Source organism: Colobus angolensis, unplaced genomic scaffold, assembly GCF_000951035.1.
Source record: "Colobus angolensis palliatus isolate OR3802 unplaced genomic scaffold, Cang.pa_1.0 Scaffold132, whole genome shotgun sequence".
Lineage (NCBI taxonomy): Eukaryota > Metazoa > Chordata > Mammalia > Primates > Cercopithecidae > Colobus > Colobus angolensis.
Genome location: NW_012114400.1, coordinates 6,184,944 through 6,205,955, shown reverse-complemented (window position 1 = coordinate 6,205,955; position 21,012 = coordinate 6,184,944).

Genomic DNA, 21,012 nt, shown 5'->3' with positions numbered 1-21,012 from the left:
ACCATGTTGGCAAGGCTGGTCTGGAACTCCTGACCTTGTGATCCACCTGCCTCGGCCTCCCAAAGTTCTGGAATTACAGGGGTGAGTCACCACACCCGGCTACATAATATATCATATCATATCATATCATATCATATCATATCATATCATAATATTATATTTGCCATATGATTTTTGCATGTTTCTATTTAATTAGTGTATGTTACTTAAAAACAAGGACTTTGACTTCTATTTACTTTATCTGGAACAGCTAGTCCAGTGGTCTTCACAAAGCCTCAGTGAAGGATTTTCAAAGGAATGAGTAATTATCAAAAATTAAATAGGATTAAGCTATAATAAATGTCTTAATATAAGCTAAATAATATTTACTACTCTCTACATTTAAAAAATAGATAACTTCTATAAGAAAAATATTTTCTTGTAAACTCATTGTAAAAACTAATGCAAATAATCTTTTTATGATAAATCTAAAATTTAAACGCCAGTATTCTGCATCTCCTAGTTATATCCAGACTGAGAATATTTCATGGATTCAGCAAAAACTCCTTTGAAAGTATAAGAAGTAAATTGGAAGTATCTAAACAATAATTTTTACTGTTTCTCTCTTTCTTTTAGGTGATACCTTATTTTTCTATGGTAGCTGAATGTCTTTTACAAGCTTAATAGATGGAATAAATGCCACATTGAGTCTAGTGAAAGAGAATATAATTATAACTTTTCAGGATCATATAAAACATAAGTTAAATTTATTGTGAGTTCATTATTCTTAAAAGGATTTTTTCTTAAATAGTTTTAATATTTTGACATTATGTTTTCTAGAAATGTGTCTTTAGTTTTAATAGCATAGTGTATTAAATGTCCATATTTTCTAACAAGTATATTTTGTATCTAAAACATTACCTATAGACAGTGCAACCAGATGATTAGGAATTACGGTTTTGGAGCTGGAATACAATTCATGTTTCAGTGTTCAGTATCTGTTCATATTGGCATAAATTACATAAAATCTCTCTTCTGTCTTTTATGTGATTAAACAAATTAAACTGATACCACTTCATAGGGTTGTTTTGAGGGTTAAATATGTTAATATTTGTAAAGCACTTAAAACGTGCATAATAGTAAGCACTCAAAAATGTTTACTATCATTATTGGTCTTCATTCTTTACTTAGTTTTACAAATTTAGAGTAAGACAGTCAAATATTTTATTATATCTATGATCTACCATCAATGTATCATTATTGTCAAATTAAATGTAGTTTAATTACAGTAATAATTATGAGAATCACACTCTTTGTTATGAATAAATGCATGGAAGAAATTTCATCAAGTGGTTTAAAGAAGCCAACATTCTGTTTTGAGTTTCAATTACTTGCAGTTAATTAAAAATATACACTTTAATAAGTTATATAAATATGAAAGCATTGAGCAAAAGAAATAAAAATCTTGGCTAGACCTAGTAGCTCTGGCCTGCAATCTCAGCACTTTGGGAGGCCAAGGTAGGAGGAATGCTTGAGCCCAGGAGTTTGAGATCAGCTTGGGCAACATAGTGAGACTTCATCTCTACTAAACATTTAAAAAGTTAGCCAGGTGTGGTGGCATGTGCCTGTAATCCCAGCTACTCAGGAGGCCAAGGCAAGAGGATAGGATTGCTTGAGCCTGAAAATTCAAGGTTACAGTGAGCTATGATCATGCCACTGCACTCCAACCTGTCTCAAAAAAAGAGAGAGGGAAGAACTCAAAAGCAGATCTAGTTTGTCTTAATACTATGGATTTGCATTCTATAACCACAAAGCCCTTCAGAAATTCACATATGAGAATGTGGGAAACTACTATGATCTAAATGTTTTCTAAAGGAGCAATGATTATTAATAACATTTTATCCTTTTAGTGAATCATAAAGAGGCTCCTCCATCATTATAAATCCATGTAGTTGCAATAAGCATTTATTTTTAATCCAACTTATATAATTGCATATATTTTAATTTTGTACACAAAACTCACAACAGTATCAACATGCTTGAAAAAATAATAACTATAATCAGTGTAAGTGTCATTTATAATTGATTATTACTTATATCATTTGAATTTGATCTTTGCTAGCTAATTTACTAACAAGTGGAACAAAATCACTATTATCATGAAAAACTCATATAGATACACTGTACACACAGTATCGAATCTCAAGCAGGGCAGATTCCTCGGATAGCAAAACTGCTAGTTGTTCTCATTCTATCATGTGAAATATTTCAACAGAAAAAATTTATTTCTCTTTATTTTAGTTGGTGTTGTATAAAAAATGCAAAGTAATTGTATCTTAATATTTGAATCTAAAATTTATGTTTCACAACTTTAGAATAGATGTGCCACTATATCCAGGTTATAATCTAAGGTTATAACACATTATTCTCTATAGAAATAAATTCTCTTTTATACCTACCTTTAAATTATGATTGGCCAGAAAATTTTACTAATGGTATTTTCCCCAATGAATGTATACTTTATTAGTAGCATATACTGAAATGCTATTTAAATATTTTTATTGTGTTTTCAATAGAGCACTTAAAATTATTTTTTATTATTATATTCTATTGGTGGTATTTGTTGGATTAAAATACTCTCATAAAACATGCCCTGGAGCTAACAAAGATTTTTTTAAATCAGCCTCTGTCACATAAATAAATGCAAATAATAAAAGTTGCTAGAATGGAAAGCTTGCTAAAGATCACCTCATTTTAGGTTTTATTAACATTGCAATGGAGATGTAAGTATGTTAGAAATCGATCTAGACAAAGTCATTATTCTTCAAATACAAGACTTTTTAGTAATATTTATAGTCACAATAAGCACATTGTTTTCAGAGTAATGAATTTTATAGGTTAGAAACATCATTTGGAGATATTTAAATATCGTTATAAAAGTATTTCCCCGTTAAGATGGACAACTAATAAGATATAAAGGTTTACTAGATCCATACTGACAGAACATATAGATAAAAGTAGTAACTAATCACATTAGAAATTTTCTTGAATTTCAATCAAGCTGATTGAGTTCATTAAATTATCACTTTTGATAATAAACACAGTATTTCTGTTGTACCATGTGTCTACTCTTCATGAATTTTTATATATGTATATATATATAAAATATATAGTCATATATTACATTGGCTTCTTTTGCTAATTGATTACAGTCATGTGTCCCATAATGACATTTCAATCAATGATGGACTGCATTTACAATGGTAATCCCATAAGATTATAATATCACATTTTTATTGTACCTTCTCTATGTTTAGATATGTTCAGTTCACAGATACTATTGTGTTACAATTGCCTATAGTTTTCAGTACAGTAACATGCTGTACAGTTTTGTAGTCTAGGAGCAATAGGTTAAACAATATAGCCTACCTGTATAGTAGGCCATACTTCTAGGTTTGTGCTTTAACAAAGAGGAGAACACATTTATGTAAATATGTATAGGTAATGCCCAAGTATGTATAGAAAATGTCTCAGAATATAATCTTGAAAGTTCTTCCTGGATTTCCCATTGAATTTCAGAGCTGTTAAATGTACATGGGAAACATGTTTCTTGCCTCCCTGTTAAAATACTTATCATGCAATTATTTTTTACAATTAGAAATAATGTTTGAAACTGGAGAATTAGATTAGAGAGAAAACATTGAGTAAGTTTTAATGTGCACTACTCTGATCACTAGAAACAGCTATTCAAATGGAATTCTGGCACTGATACAGATTTAACAACAAATATAAACATAAATACAAATACCGTGTATGGTTAAAACCATGAGTGATGTTTGTGGGTATTTTATTACCTCAAACTTTCAAGTCATTAGATGGATATCTTTCAGAAAAAAAAATATATCATTCGTATGTTCATCATAATAATTAATGTGACATTGTGAAAGATGGGTGATTTGTGGGTGCATCAACAAGTGTGATCATGAAATTTATGTGTCAACTTCACTGGACAATGGGGTGACCAGATAAAATACTATTTCTGAGTGTCTTTGTAAGGGTGTTTCCAGATGACATTAGCATTCGAATCAATGGACTCAGTAATGTAAATTATTGTCCCCATTCTGGGTAGATATCCTCCAATTCATTGAGAGCCTGAAGAGAATAAAAGGCAGAGAAAGACATAATTCACCTTTTCTTTTTTTCTGCCTCACAATTTGAACTGGAGCATTTCATCTCATTTTCTCCTACTCTGGGACTGGAACTGATATCATCTGGTCCCCTGGTATTCTGGTCTTAAATCTTGGATTGAATCACAGTCCAGAATTTCTGGGTCTCCAGTTTGCAGTTGGCAGAATATGGGACTTTTCATCTTCCATAATTATATGAACTAATTCTTCATAATAACTCTAAATCTTCTCCTTTCTTTCTCAAATTCTCTCTCTCTCTCTCTCTCCCTCTATCTCTCTTTCTCTGGGAAGATTTCACTATGACAAAGTAGTGAGAGAAATAACATTTCAGTTGTCTTTCCTTAAAATGTACAAGAAATTTGAACCAATATTATTACCCATTATGCTTATGTCATAAACCCAGTGTGTTAGGGATGTTGGGATGGTAAACTGATGAGTAGTTACTTCCAGACTACATAGCATTAAAATGATTTTATTTCTTTGTTTGACTTTGTCATGTAAAGAAAGATTTAAGAACTAATATTTTTATAATATCCCTATGCCTATGTGGAAATGCCACTAGAATGATCTTAGATACAAAGGGAAAACTTTAATACTAGGTGCTATAAAATTCAAAGAGCATTTTGAGAGAATCAGTTTATCCTATTTTGAGACCAGTGTAACTTATGAGGGTATTATTAAGGATGGGGAGAGCATGACTTCTACATTTTATTGTAATCACATTGTTGAAATGTTAATTTACATTTTACTTTTATGATAACTGTACTAGTTATATAGTGCTGCTTAACAAAGTATCCCAAATTTAAGTTACTTAAAGTAACAAAATTGATTATTTTAAAATTCCTGTATCCAGGAATCTGGGCAAAGATTAGCTGAATCTTTTCTCCAGCAAGCACAGTGTCCACCAAGGCTGTGATCTCATCTGAAGGTGTAAGTGGAAAACAACCTGCTTCCAAGCTCACTTATACCATTGTTGGCAGAATTCAATGTATTGAATGTTTTTGGACTGTTGGCCTTAGTTTCTCACTCACCATTGGCTGCCTTCAGTTACTTTCCATGAGAGCCTCTCTATAGAACAGTTTACAACATAACAACTTGCTTTACCAGAAAAAACACCCAAAAAGAGCCACAGATAGAGAAAGGGTACAAGCAATACAGAAGTTAGTTTTTTATAATCCAGTCTCAAATGTGACGTCCCATCATTTTTGCAATATTCTACTTTTTGGGAGGACACCACTAGGTGATGTCCATATTCATTGGGAGGATATTACACACGGGCCAGAATGTCAGGAAGCAGAGATCACTGGAAACCAGGTTAGAAAACTGCCTATCACCAAGCTGTTCTTAGGAACAAACAAACAAAAATTATGTTCTTGAAATAAACTCAAACTTTTTTGTCTGGTTAGTCTTTTTTCCTCACTTACCTATTACTAATTCATAATAGAACATTTCAATGTTATTTTGATTTATATGCTGAGAATATTTTCTTAAGATTTCCTAAACTATACATTTATTTTCTGTATTGCAGCCTTTACTGAGTGAGATTTTGCAGTGGTATGCTGGTAAATGTTTAACAATAGACCTTGAAAAAAAGTTTGAGTTTATTATACTTTTACTGATATATTATAGGACACAGTTTACAAATAATAATAAAAATACCATACTGTATTGCAATTTTATGTAGCCAATTGATTTTTACAGTATATTTTTATTGATTTTTGCTGACCTCTTGTATCTGAGGCAAACTTATGTTTGCAATTTAACTATTATTTAACAAAATCAGACTATAAATAGATGCTGAATCACTATCCAATTCAGCATTCATTCACATCATTGATGAGAGCATGTTTTCTCAACATGAATGTTAGTTGATAATTTTATTTGTTTAACAAGTAAGATGAGAGTGAAACAACAAAAAGGCATTTTGGCAATTCACTCATTTGTCAAGAATATGGATGAGTTATTTACTGAATCAGATAATAATGTTTGACTACTAGAAGCATATGTTCTCATTTTTGTGGGGTGTGTGTGTGTGTGTGCGCGCACTAGTCACAATGTAATGATTACAAACCTGGCAGCTTTTTAAGTTTAATTTACATTATTAATGTTTTCACATCACTTTCTTAAGTCTAAGCATCAATAAAACAATGAATCAAATTTTTGTTTCCAGCATTTGTCAAATTCTATGATGTAAATATGGTTCCATCATGACTAATTTCAATCTGCCAACACGACGTCACCTAACACAGAACCAAGAAGAGATGTGCAGAAACACATGATTATTTAGTATTTTACCCTACAGACGTAATGAGCACAAATAACTTTAAAAACATAGGTTATAGTTAACATAGTAAACTTATGAGAAAATGACAAATACTGAGTATTTGCCACCTTCGTTTTTAATAATCTGTAATTGCACATTCATAAGATTCAGTTTTAAAAAGTGATTGTATTTAAAAACATACCCATGAAATCTATGAAAATTTAACAATTGACTTTCATAAGCCAGCACAAGCCAGCTCTAATACACATGGATTATTTACATCATTTTTTCTCTTAATATTTAAGTTCCGAAAAAGGCTGCTTTGCTTTTTGCTTACAATTTTTTTCTACTAAAAAAGTAGTAAATTGATAGTTAATGATTTTATGCAGAATCATAATTTACAGTTGTATTTTTACATTGCATCATTTCAACAAAATGGATGAAAATAAATGTTTGCTACACCTGTTCTTGGGCTGCGGTCATGAAAATATGAAGAAAGTAGAGGTTAAGGACACTTACTAACTCTGCTTAGGCTCGAATGATCCAAAGTTTCCTCAATTATAAAATGAAGAGAAACAATATTCATCACACTAGGTTGTTAATAGAAGTAAATGAGTTAAGGTAGTCAAGTATTAATAGTGAAATTATAGATCAGGAACCAGTACAGCAGGCAATGCCTCAAGCAGCATGACCTAATGAGAATTTGAGAGGATCTTACGTTATGAGAAGGAACGTTCTGTTTTTAAGATATGACCCTTCCTAGCTTGATACTTAACACAGTCAGGATTGAGCCATGTGTTAGAGCTGGCAGATAAGTTATTCCCCCTGAAGTACTGAGTATGATGTACTGATGCAGCAGTGTTACCTCATGTGAAGAAGATAGAATTGTATTGCATTTTAATTTAAAATATTTGGGAGGAACATTTTCTTCAATGTAGAGAAATAGGCTTCACAAATATTCATAGAATTTAGCATTCTGTCCCCAAAGCAAAATAATTCTGCCTTGATAAAATAAGCAATCTGTTTCTACATTGCAATGGCAATATATAACTATATCTTGAAATATATTGCCTATGTTATTCAAAATATACAGCTATAGTAAATCAGCTCTAATTCCAAATGTATTTGAAGTAAACTTCAACTTGTCATTGCTAAAACATTCTGTAAATATCAAATAAAAAAATAACTATAAAATTTACATGCTATCATTTTCCATATAGTAGAGTAAAACTTATTTTAAGTGCTTACTTTGTATTAAGAAAAATAAAGGCAGTTTCAGCAAAGCTACACTTCGTAACCTATATCACCATATCTTCAAAGATTAGGGCCCTCATTAAAACTTGTTTTACCACTTTCTAATGAATTTTTTCTAGTCAATGTTTAATCACCAAGTTGTTAATTTTCCATTTTTTTTTTCTTTGTGCATAAGGCACAATGATTTCTGGCAAGCAATGCTATGGTAAATGCAGGTAAGCATGACATTAAGTTCTGCTGCAAGGTTGTAATATTAGTCACTGAAAATCAATGACTTAAAGGGGGAGTCAATAAAAATTTATGACCAGTCTTAGAAAAGCTACATGAAGAATGGATGTATTTTACTCTCAGTTAACACCAATGTTATCATATAGTTAACACAGCATATTATGTCACAAACAGGGAAAAATATTATGACAGCCCAGTTTAAGGTGAGCTTTCGGCACCTGATTGCAAATCTATAGTTAATAGCCTATCACTAGCTCTGTGGAGTCAAGGAATCCTATCCAACAATTCCAGAAGGACAGAGAGTATAATGACTTACAACCCAGCTCTCTTAATTCTCTGGCATCGGAAAAGCACTTGACTTCTTTGTGCCTTCATTTCCTTATCTGTAAGAGAGAGATATTGAAACAGTTTAACTTAAGAAATTACGAAGGTTAAATAAATTAGTATAAGTAAAGCACTTAGAACAATGCCTGACATTGAAATTAGTCAATAAATGTTATTTACATTGTTTGCTTGTATATAAGACAATATAGTCAATAACATTCTGTATCACTTTTATTCAAGACCTGAAACAGAACAAAACATGAAGTCTTTCAACTTTAAAATATAACACCTTTTATTTGCAAGACCAGGATTCTGTTTTAATTCCTTTTAAAAAATAAACAAGGAAAATTTTATATATTTCATATGTCAGCATCAACATCTTTGGGATTACTAGCCTGGCTGTATTAAATCGTAAAACAAATTCATGTTGCAAAATAAATATGTGTTATACACATTATATGCTAGATGTGTTCTATATTTATTCTTCATATTAAAAATATTAAAGAAAACACTACATTTTCATTTTAAACTGCTTATTGGAATTTAAATAAATATAGGAACTAATTTATAAAAGTTATACAATATGAATACTGGGAAAAGTTATACAGCATGAGTAAATGGGAAAAAAGGTGATGAAGCAATAGGCTGGGAGATAGAGTTTTCACAGTATAATTCATTCACACATATACATTGATATTCACATATACACTTGTATGTACACCCACATTTACATATATGTGTTATCTTGTGAATCTCTCTATTGATTTTACATTTTAAAAATTAATAGGTGTATGAATAAGCCTGTCTAGTAAAAGCAGACAAACTTGTACATCGTAGAAAAATAAATGTGTAACAATATTCAATAAAATATTGACAAAGTTAGTAAGATAAGGGTGATTTGAGGCATTCTTATGACTATTTGTTCCTTATCTAAATAATTAGGTAAAAGATTGGTGAATTTGTATGTATTACCCCATTTTTAAGCATTATACAAAAGCTTAAGTAATTTGATTTTTATCCTTTATAATCTGTTTTTTTCTTTTTTTTTTTTGAGACGGAGTCTTGCTCTGTCACCCAGGCTGGAGTGCAGTGGCCGGATCTCAGCTCACTGCAAGCTCCGCCTCCCGGGTTTACGCCATTCTCCTGCCTCAGCCTCCGGAGTAGCTGGGACTACAGGCGCCTGCCACCTCGCCCGGCTAGTTTTTTGTATTTTTAGTAGAGACGGGGTTTCATCCTGTTAGCCAGGATGGTCTCGATCTCCTGACCTCGTGATCCGCCCGTCTTGGCCTTCCAAAGTGCTGGGATTACAGGCTTGAGCCACCGCGCCCGGCCTATAATCTGTTTTTTTCTTTTTCACCAATTTGTAAAGTGTAAATTTTATTACCAATTTATGAAAGAGATTGTCTTTCTGAGCAGTAGTATCCTGTTTCTACACTAAGAAAAATCTGAATAAAGAAACATCAGAATTTTAGTTAGATTTTCAAAATCGTATTTAATCAGGAGATTACAAACCCATTTTAGTAAGTACCAATTGACACACTTGGGGAATTGTTAACCATGATTGTCATTTGGAAAACTTCTAATAACTTAAAGTAGAACAAGCCATTTATATATTTTTTCTTTCCAAAATAAGTATAATTTTTTCTAATAGTTTTTTTTTTAATTTAACACAGATTTTGATCACATTTTGCATGTTACGCAAGATTTACAAATGCAATAATATACTTTCCCATTCCAAAATGGAAGCCAATTTGGCTAAATATCACAATATTACAATTTTATTGCATCTGGATTGATATCAATGGAACAGATATGATGTGATTCACTTAACTAGCTAAGTGAATAGTTTTAAACTAGTTTAATATAGTTCCTCCATTATCATAATTAAATATTTCCCCTTAGTCATACCCAAAAGTTGTTCATTTATTCACCTTCAATTTTAAGGGCTCAGGAGTGTTGAGGTCTCTGGGCTGCAGAATAACCATGGAAAACGGGCCATTTACACAAAAGCAGGGAGAGGAAGGTAAAGTCTTAGATGCAAAAGTGTGTTGCTTACATCCAGAGCTGATAGCTCCATTGGCCTGTGGTGCTTCCTACAAATAAGGCCTACTTCCCAGTTTCAAACTGGCTTCCAGCCAGGTCTCTGGAGTTTTCTTCTGTATACCTTCTCTCTCTCTTCTCAGAATGTCTGCATTGTAATCTTTATGTCTGTCAGAAATTTAGTCTTTTTGTTTTCACAGACTAAGGCATACTGGAGAAGAGAAGATTCCATTGTAACACAATGGAAATAATTTAGTAAGAACAGTGGATCATACATAGATATGAAAATCAGCTCCAGGAAATATTTTCCTACTATTTCATATCCTCATGTGTTAAGAAACTTCGAAGAGTTTGGGAGGTCAAGTCAGGCAAATCACCTGAGGCCAGGAGTTCAAGAACAGCCTGGTCAACATAGGGAAATGCCATTTCTATTAAAAATACAAAAATTAGACAGGCATGGTTGTACACACCTGTAATTCCAGCTACTCCAGAGGCTGAGGCAAGTGAAGAGAATTGCTTGAGCACAAGAGTTCAAGAGGCTACTGTGAGCTATGATCATGCCACTGTACTCCAGCCTGGAGTGGGGAGCAGAGGGACACCTTGTTTCAAAAAAAAAAAAAAAAATGAAAAAGTACAGGCAGGGTGGCTCATGCCTGTAATCCAAGCACTTTGGGAAGTCGAGGCAGGCAGATCGCCTGAGGTCAGGAGTTCGAGACCAGGCTGACCAACATGGCAAAACCCCATCTCTACTAAAAATATAAAAATTAGCCAGGTGTGGTAGTGGGCACCTGTAATCTCAACTACTTGGGAGGCTGAGGCAGGAGAATCACTTGAACCTGGAAGACGGAGGTTGCAGTGAGCAGTGATCATGCCACTGCACACCAGCCTTTGTGACTGAGTTAAAAAAACGTATATATATCTATATATACACACACACACACACACACACACATACATGCATACATACGATGGCTTACACTGGAAAGATATTGGAGAAATAAAATTAACAAGATTTTGTGGAAGTTTTTAAGTGGAAAGAGCAAGAGATAGGTAGGGCATACAGTACTGCTCTTCCAGTAAAGGAGAAAATCAGGTTTGGGGAAGCCTTGTGGATTCTGTGATAATCATGTTGAATTTGAACTGTTTGAGACATTATTGAATTGCCCTCAGCAGAAGGGACCTACATCACCCAAAGTGATACCCCTTCCTGAAAATCAGCTTGCAAACATTGATTAGTGGAGAACATCAAGGTCCTCTTATTTTAACTTAGAACATGTGTGAAGTAACATGTCAGCTCCAGAGTTTCACATGGCACATGGGTTCATCCTGTTCAGGTTTAACCAAACCACAGTTTCCCTGAAAAAAGCTTTTCAACACAAAAACAGGGAGTGCCATAAGCAAACTAGACTAGTTGGCCTTCAGTAGCAACTGGATTGTAGTTGCTTCTCACTCTGCTCTATCCTTTTTCCTGCACTCCCTTAACTGTTGTTCATGGGAACGTTCCCTATCAACCCAATACAACCAAATCTCCATTCCAGAATCTGTTTTCTGGGGAATCCAATCTATAATAGATGTTTGCTTAAAAAAGATCATGTTCCGCAGAGAAAAAACATTCAGTGCTGTATCCAGCCTCAAGGGGTTCAATATTTAATGGATGTAGATAAGATTCCAAGATACCCAGAGCAAATTATCACTTTTTCTTGCTTGTCTCTCTTTCTTCTCCATTTGTGTATACTATCTTTAATTTATACACCTCACATCGCAAGTATTTATATTATCCATAAATTTATGTATGTATGCAGAATGAAGATTTTAGATTAAATCTCTGGAATCTCACTTTCTGTTGGAATATATAATCAAGTATTAATAATACATGCAATAGGTTAAAATTAGAATAGGGCTTTTTGAACAAAGTTATTTTTTTCTCTTTGTATTCGGGTTAAAGATTCATCTAATATTTATTAGACTTTGTTACTACCAATAAATCATATTCTCTGAGATCAATTTTCTTTTACACTTTTTGTTGCTGTTGTTGTTGCATTGTATTAGTCTCTGCTTAAAACTAGAATTTTTGGCTGGGTGCAGTGGCTCACGCCTGTAATCCCAACACTTTGGGAGGCCAAGGCAGTCGGATCATGAGGTCAGGAGATCCAGACCATCCTGGCCAACATGGTGAAAACCAGTCTCTACTAAAAATACAAAAATTAGCTGTGCGTGGGGGTGCTTGCCTGTAATTCCAGCTACTCGGGAGGCTGAAGCAGGAGAATGGCTTGAACCAGGGAGTCGAAAGTTGCAGTGAGTCGAGATCCTGCCACTGCACTCCAGCCTGGTGACAGAGAGGGGAAAAAAAAAAAAACACTAGAATTTTTCCAATATTGTTCTCATAACCCCTGATTTTAAAACAGATCTTTTCCTACAGCGATGGACATACCGTCATCATCTTTCCCCAAAACAAAAGGTGTAGTTTAAATCTTATTACATGGAGTTCTCTAAAATTTTCCCCTTTTGTGTTTTTCTAACATGATTTCAAGATTTAAAATATTTTACGTCTGTGATGGTTAATACTGTTGTCAACTTGATTGGACTGAAGAATGCAATATTGATCCTGAGTGTGTCTGAGAGGGTGTTGCCAAAGGAGATTAACATTTGAGTCAGTGGGCTGGGGAAGGCAGACCTACCCTTAATCAGTTGGGCACCATCTAATCAGCAGTCAGTGAATATACAGCAGACAGAAAAATGTGAAGTGAGAGACAGGCCTAGTCCCCAGCCTACATCTCTCTCCTGTGCTGGATGCTTCCCGCCCTCAAACATCGGATTTCAAGTTCTTCAGTTTTGGGACTCATACTGGCTCTTTTTGCTCCTCAGCTTGCAGATGGACTATTGTGGAACCTTGTGATTGTGTAAGTTAATACCTAATAAACTCCCCTTTATGTATACATACAGGATGAATGAAGATTTTACATTAAATCTCTGGAATCCCACTTTCCAACAGAATATATGAACAAGTATTAATAATGCATACAATAGGTTAAAATTAGAATAGGGCTTTTTGAACAAAGTTAATATTTTTTTCTTTTTATAAACATTCATATTAGATATATATATTATTCATCTAATATATATATAAGATGTGTATATATATTACTGTGTATATATATGTGTATATGTATGTGTGTGTGTATATATATGCGTGTGTATATGGGACTATGGGTTACACCGTTAATCCCAGCTGGTTGAGTGGCTGAGGCAGGAGAATTGCTTGAGTCTAGGAGTTCTACGCTGCACAGGACTATCATGTTCACACTGCATGCACTGCAGCCTGGGTGACAAAGGGAGACTTTGTGTCTAAAAAAAGAAAAAATATATATATCTCGAGATGTTAAAACCAATGTCAAATTGAAATAATTCTTTACAAACTTGTCAGTTTCATACAAAGCCCTATCATCACTGTGAATAACCATAAGAGTTATTTTAAGAAACAGATACCGATCACTTGAGTTTATCAAGTTATGCTCTTGTCTTTCCCCCATCTCTCCCACTCTGTCGAGTTAATTGATAGAAAGTATGCCACAGACTCTCACACACTGTTCTTCTCATAAACTAGCTTGAAAACTGTTATATTCAAGTGGCAGAATTGCATTTTCAATTCTGGCCTCAACAGTATCACCCATTCTGCATGATCTTTTACAATGTCAATTTACCACTCCTCCCCCAAAAGTAGTACCTAATCTCCCCTTGCTGAACCTGGGTAAATTTATGAATACTTCAAACAATTAAATATGGCAAAAATGGTGCTATGTGGCTTCCAATGCTAAGTGAGAAAAGCCCAATCTATGCTGAGTACATAGCCACATCCACTTGTTCCTTGTTAGGTGGGGGTAGTTTTACAAAATATTTTACATGCACATCTGTTATTGACCCATAAATCAATGTTATAATTTATGGTATAGTCTTTTGTCCTTACATGATACTTTACACATTTATACCCACACTGAACTGTTATCCTTCCTTGGGTTTAAGTAAAATCTGGTGACATTTCAGTCTGAAAAAGTCCCTTTAATATTTCTTGTAGTCTATGTCTGCATATAATGAATTCTTGTATGGAGTTTCATGTTTAATGCTTAACATTTAAAATTATGAAAAAAATATATAGAGGAAGTATATAGATAAAATAGTACATAAAATGTTTAAGGTTATATCAAACATTAAAAATAAATCATTCTAAAATAATTGTAAGACAGATGCAACGTACAGTAACAAAATCAAGGCCCATCCCGAATTGGAGTAATTTATTTCCCATTCCTTTAGGGGATCAGCCCAAAGTGTCTGACCACGGATGTTTCTCCAATTGACATTCATTGGAAAAGCCACCATGCTCAAGATCTCTTAAACTCTCATCTTGTCCTTTCAACACAGAGATTTAGTGTCAGCAAATAAGCCAGCATTGGAAATTACATGGCATTACCAAGTGTGTTAAGACTGCAGCTGCTTAAAAGTAGGCATGAGATGAACAAGTACGTAATGAAACTATTTTCTGCAAATTTACTGCACTTTTTCATTTCTACACATTTTTATTGATATTAGATTTTACTGATACAATATTTTACACAAACTACTTTTATTAACAGTTTTATTGCAACTGCCAGCCAATACACTTTTAAAAGCGCATAAAGGTCTGTTAGAGAAATTGAAATCAAGATGATCTCTTGTGAGACTTAATTTTATGTGTCAACTTCAATGGGGCACAGCATGCTCAGATATCTGGTGAAACATTATTCTGCATGTTTTTCTGAGGGTGTTTTTGTATGAGATCAAGGTTTAAGTCAATAGACAGAGTAAAGCAAATTGCCCTTCATAATGTGGGTGCGCCTCATCCAATCTTCTGAAGGCCAGATAGAACAATGTTTGAATCTCCCCTGAGTAAGAGGAAATTTTACTCCTTAAAGAATTCTCCTCATTCAACCTAGGACATTGGTTCTTCCAGATCTCCAGCAACCTGCCAACCTTTGGATTCAAACTGGGACTACAGATTGGTTCTACAGATTTGGACTTGCCATCCTCCATAACCATGTGAGTAAATTGGTCATAAAAAATCCATACATATGCACACACACACATATATATACTGATATGTGTGTGTGTTTGTGTGTGTATATATATATATTATATATATAATTTGTGATATATATCTGCATTCTTATTGGCTCTGTTTCTCTGGAGAACATGGAGTAATACACCCCTTTTCATTCTACATTTACCTAGCTATTTTGTTAAAAAGGAAAGAGGTTTAATGGACTCACAGATCCCCACGGTTGGAGAGGCCTCACAATCATGGCAGAAGATGAAGGGGAAGCAAGACATGTCTTACATGGCAGCAGGAAAGAGAGCTTGTGCAGGGGACCTCCCGTTTATGAAACCATCAGATCTCGTGACACCTATTTATTACCAGGATAATAGTATGGGGGAAACCACCTCCATGATTCAATTACCTCCAGCTGGCCCAGCCCTTGACACGTGGGGATTATTACAATTCAAGGTGAGATTTGGATGGGCACAGAGAGTAAAACCATAGCAACATCTATACAGATTAAGATAAACTATTGTTCCCATCAACAGTAAGAGAAGAAGCAAAAGAGTATATTGACGTGTAGGCAATTGAAGTACTTGTAAAGAGGTTTCTTTCTTCTCTTTCTCAATGAGGGGTGTGTCTACTTCCTAAAGCTAACTGGCCAATATTCCAATAAAGTTACTGTAAATCTGGAGAAAGTCTAGTTCCCTGGTAGGATGTGTGTCTAAACAGTGGTCTTGTTCTCCAGTGCCTGCACACAGGAAAAGATATGGACAGACTTTGCAGCAGTTTCACACTTGACATTTCCACAGTGTGAATTTTCCCTGGTATGAGAGCTCACCATGGGAGGTGAATGGGCTTGAGCAGTCTTGTTGACACTTCAAAAAGTGGCATTCACCAAGCTAGTGAATATGCGTCTTCCTTGAAAGATTATATAGCCATATTCTTCACCTCCATTGATCATCTGATTTTTGTTTAGTAGTTTAAAAAATCTATCCATGTATGCATTCATATATGAATGTGTAGATATATGAATGTACATACGGATGCATGTCTTTTATTGTATGTCAGATGTACCTCATTTGGTGAGAGCTGGAGAGGAAAAAGAATAACAGCAAGAAGTCAAAACAGAGTTCCATTTTCTGTATCAAGAAACATTAGTAGGGGAGGCCCCCCACAGACTTCAGAAGAACCTCCTGAAGTATGCCATCATGAAAGCCAGCAGAGAGCTCATCAGTCAGCCTTAGTCACAGAAGAAAACTGGCCACACGCAGCCACTTAATGGAGATCCATCCCCTCTGACTCTTCCCTGCCCTAGCACCAGGATGGGAGCTCATGGAAAGAAACAGAGGGAGTCAATGAAGCATAGACCACCTGAAGCCCATTGAAATATAAACAAATTGAACTACACTTCGAAAGGAGTTTGTTAGTAAGTTTTAATGTAAATAAAATTGAGCTTTTATCATGAATAAATCTACTGTATTAACTAAAATTGACTCCAAATGTATAAAACAAGGCTCATTTGTTATTAAAGGACATTTTAATAAGTAGGTGAGAGTAAGGGGAGATTCAATACATAGCAGAATCAAGAGACCAATATTAAAGAAAATAAACATGATCTATATTTATGCTGTCATATTTAGAGCATTCTTCAATTAATGCTGAACTTTGTAAACTCAGTTACATTTTTACCATTGACTGATGGTATAATATGTATGTATGTATGTATATATGTATTTACTGAAACAGGGTCTTGCTCTGTCACTCAGGCTGAAATTCAGTGGCATAATCACAGCTCATTGCAGCCTCCACCTCCTGGCCTTAAGCAATCCTCCCACCTCATCCTCCCAAGTAGCTGGGACAACACGCATGCACCACCATGTCCAGAGCAATTTTTTTTTTCTTTTTATGTTTTGTAGAGATAAGTTCCCATTATGTTGCCCAGGATGGCCTCAAACTCCTGAGTTCAGGCAATCCAACTGCTTAGGCCTCCCAAAGTGCTGGGACCATAGGTTTGAGCCACCATGCCCAGCCTTGATGGTATAATTTTAGTTGTATCTATTTTCACAAGTTCCAGTAACAGTTAAATATTTTTCAGTAGTTTTAGTTCAGTCTTTTTGTTAGTATTTATTTGTTGGTAAACAAACAATTTAAAACAATAGGACAACTTTAATTAAATGAATCAATTTTCTATTCAGAGGAATCATTTCACATTGAAAATAATCACTGTTTAATCTGTTTTGTAACTCTATAATGTAGTACTTAGGAGTGTTTTCAATTAACACAAGTGTAATCTAAATTAATGAGATAATTATATAAAATCTTTATTCATTTTCTCTGTGTAATGATGGACACCAGTAATGTTTTTCTCTCTCAAACATTGTCACATCAATAACATTTCTCTAGGGCTCATGATCAACAGATTCCTATTTGCTTCTAAAATATAGAACACAGTCACTTGATCCTTGAATCAACCAGTAAATATTTAACCAAAATAAAGTACCAATTACATTTGAAGGCCACACAAAATAATTTTCAAAGGTAAAGTTGCTTGAGACACTTTAATATTTCACAATAAATATTTTTCTCAATTTTTTTTTTTTTTTTTTTTTTGAGACGAAGTCTTGCTCTGTCGCCCAGGCTGGAGTGCAGTGGCGCAATTTTGGCTCACTGCAATCTCCGCCTCCCGGGTTTAAGCAATTCTCCTTCCTCAGCCTTCTGAGTAGCTGAGATTACACATGCTGGCCACCATGCCCAACTAATTTTTGTATTTTTAGTAGAGACAGGGTTTCACCATGTTGGTCAGGCTGGTCTCAGACCCCTGACCTCGTGATCCACTCACCTCGACCTCCCAAAGTGCTGGCATTACAGCCATAAGCCACCGTGCCCGGCCCTATTTTTCTCAATTTCTAAAAACTAGACAGAAAATACATTGAAAGCATAAAGACTTCAGTTACAGATCTTTGTTTAAAAACAGAAAGGCAATAGTAACCCTCTGTTTCAACAACAAAACGATTTATTTTGTTGAAAATTCCTTGAAAAACCCTTTATATAACCATATTCTTACTTCACTTTTAAGATCGTCTGATTTATGTTCAGTAGTTAAAAAATCTCTCTATATATGCATGTATATATGCATGAATGTATGTATTTAACTATCTCTAATCTATTTAGTTTCTTTGTTCTTATCTATAATGCCCTGATTTAATCAAAGAAATGTGATACCATTACTGTGACATAGTTACTCCCCGTGTAATATAGTATATTATTTCATCAGCCTCCTCAAACGTCCTCTTGTCTACTTGATTTTAGAGTTTGTTCTGTGTTTTTTTTTTTTTTTTTGAGACGGAGTTTCACTCTTGTTGCCCAGGATGGAGTGCAATAGCACGATCTCGGCTCACCGCAACCTCCGCTTCCCAGGTTCAAGTGATTCTCCCTCCTCAGCCTCCCGAGTAGCTGGGATTGTAGGCATATGCTATCACACCTGGCTAATTTTTTGTATCTTTAGTAGAGACAGGGTTTCTCCATGTTGGTCAGGCTGGTCTCGAACTCCCAACCTCAAGTGATCCACCCACCTTTACCTCCCAAAGTGCTGGGATTACAGGCAAGAACTACCACGCCCGGCCTAGGGTTCGTTCGTATTATCAGGCTGCTACCAATACATTTATATTAAAACCAGACCTTGTTTACTCACTTTGGAAACTTAACCTCTCTCTTACTACCTCTCCAGAAAAATGACAAGCCTGTATTTACAGTTTTGCACTGTAGGTGATTATAGAAATAACTAAATGTGTATAATTGTTAATGTGTCAAGCACTGTACTAGGTACATTATATAAATAATTTTATTTACACAATCAAAGTATAAATTAGTTACTATTATAATCCTCATTTCACATATGAGGAAAATGAGACCACCAGTATTTAAGAACTATACCTAAATTACACCACTAGGAAGTAATAAAACCCACATTTAAACACACATTTTTCTCCCTGAAGAGCTTGAACTCCTGACTTTTATGTTATACTTATTAGTTATCATTTTCAACTCTCATTTTATCATCTAGAAAAACAACTAATTCATTTATTCATTCATTCAGTTAGTCATTTAATTGGTGTCTACTATGTGGTATAATATATGTAGGTACAGGCACAACTATTAGCCAAGAACAAAATAGACTATGTGTCCACTCTCAAGGGCGTTACTTTGTAGTGAGAAGTCACGGAGTGAACAAGGAAATAAATAGCTATAACTGGTCATGTGGAGACAAGAGCTTCTTTGAAAAGATAATGTAGGCTAAAGAGAGAGAAAGTATTGGAATGAGAGTTCTATTTTATATAAATGGGAAAGACTCAGCTAAGGAGACAAATAACAGCAAAAATATTCTAGAAAATATCAAAACAAATTTAATTAGGAGAATGTTCTAGCAACAATGTGTCCATCAGTGTGGCCAGAGCCCAGTGAACAGGGGGAGCATCCTAGTTGAAAATTTCAGAGCAATACCAGGAACTAAATAATGCAGGGCCTTGGAAAACGCTATTGCCAATGACTCTCCAACTAGGATATGGAAACTACGTGGTAATTTGAATAGGGAAGTTTAATGTAACTAATTATTGCAGAGATTTATCTACTAAAGGGTAAGAGAACACTAAAAAATATAGGGATAACAGATACAGGGAGCTTCCACTGCTCCCTCTAGCACTTTAGGCAAGTACTCAAGGAAGATACAAATCTGAAAGAACCCTCGATCCACCAGAATTGATATCTAGACCTCCTTGAAAAGTGTGGTTGTGGTCTGCTAGGTAGCAGAGATTGCTGAGGCACTAACTGACAAAGCTTATTGGGAAGCTGCTTCCTGAGATGCCACAGGTGAGGTGCTGTGTCCCCAGCAAGGTGATGTCCACTGTTGGCTACTATGCACCATAAGAACAAGGTAAGAGAAGCACTCAGGAACTAGGAAGTAGAGTCCCATCCTTCTGCAGTGCCCCCGTAGCACTAGATGATGTTTAACAATGAGCCACAGACAAAGCAAAGCAAAAATGTTCCAGTATCACAAGTAGGGTAAACACTGTAGGTGCAAAACTGATGGTAATTGTTCAACATCACAAGAAAACTGGGTATTGTCCTCATTTCAATAATCTGAACTGAAGTGTGGCACTTTAAAATATATTTTTGAAAAATAAGCAAGGCCACCACATGGAAAGATAAAAGGAACAGTAGAAGGAGAAAAAAAATAAAATAAATATATATATATATATATGGAATCGAGAAGGATAGGCTGATAATCAAGACCTGAAATGATGGTGGCTTGGCTAGGGATAGTCACAGTAGAGTGACAAGAAATGGATCAATTGAGGTCAGCAGTTCGAGACCAGCCTGGCCAACATGGTAAAACTCTGGCTCCATTAAAAATACAAAAATTAGCCAGGTGTGGTGGCACATGCCTATAGTCCCAGCTACTCAGGAGGCTGAGACAGGAGAACTGCTTGAACCTGGAAGGCAGAGGCTGCAGTAAGCCAAGATCACACCACTGCACTCCAGCTTGGGTGACAGAATGAGATTCCATCTTAAAAAAAAAAAAAAATCTGGCCTCACACAGATACAGTTTGAAAAGAGAAGAATATTTTAACAGATTTTTCAAATAATTCGATTCTTTCATATGTTTCAAA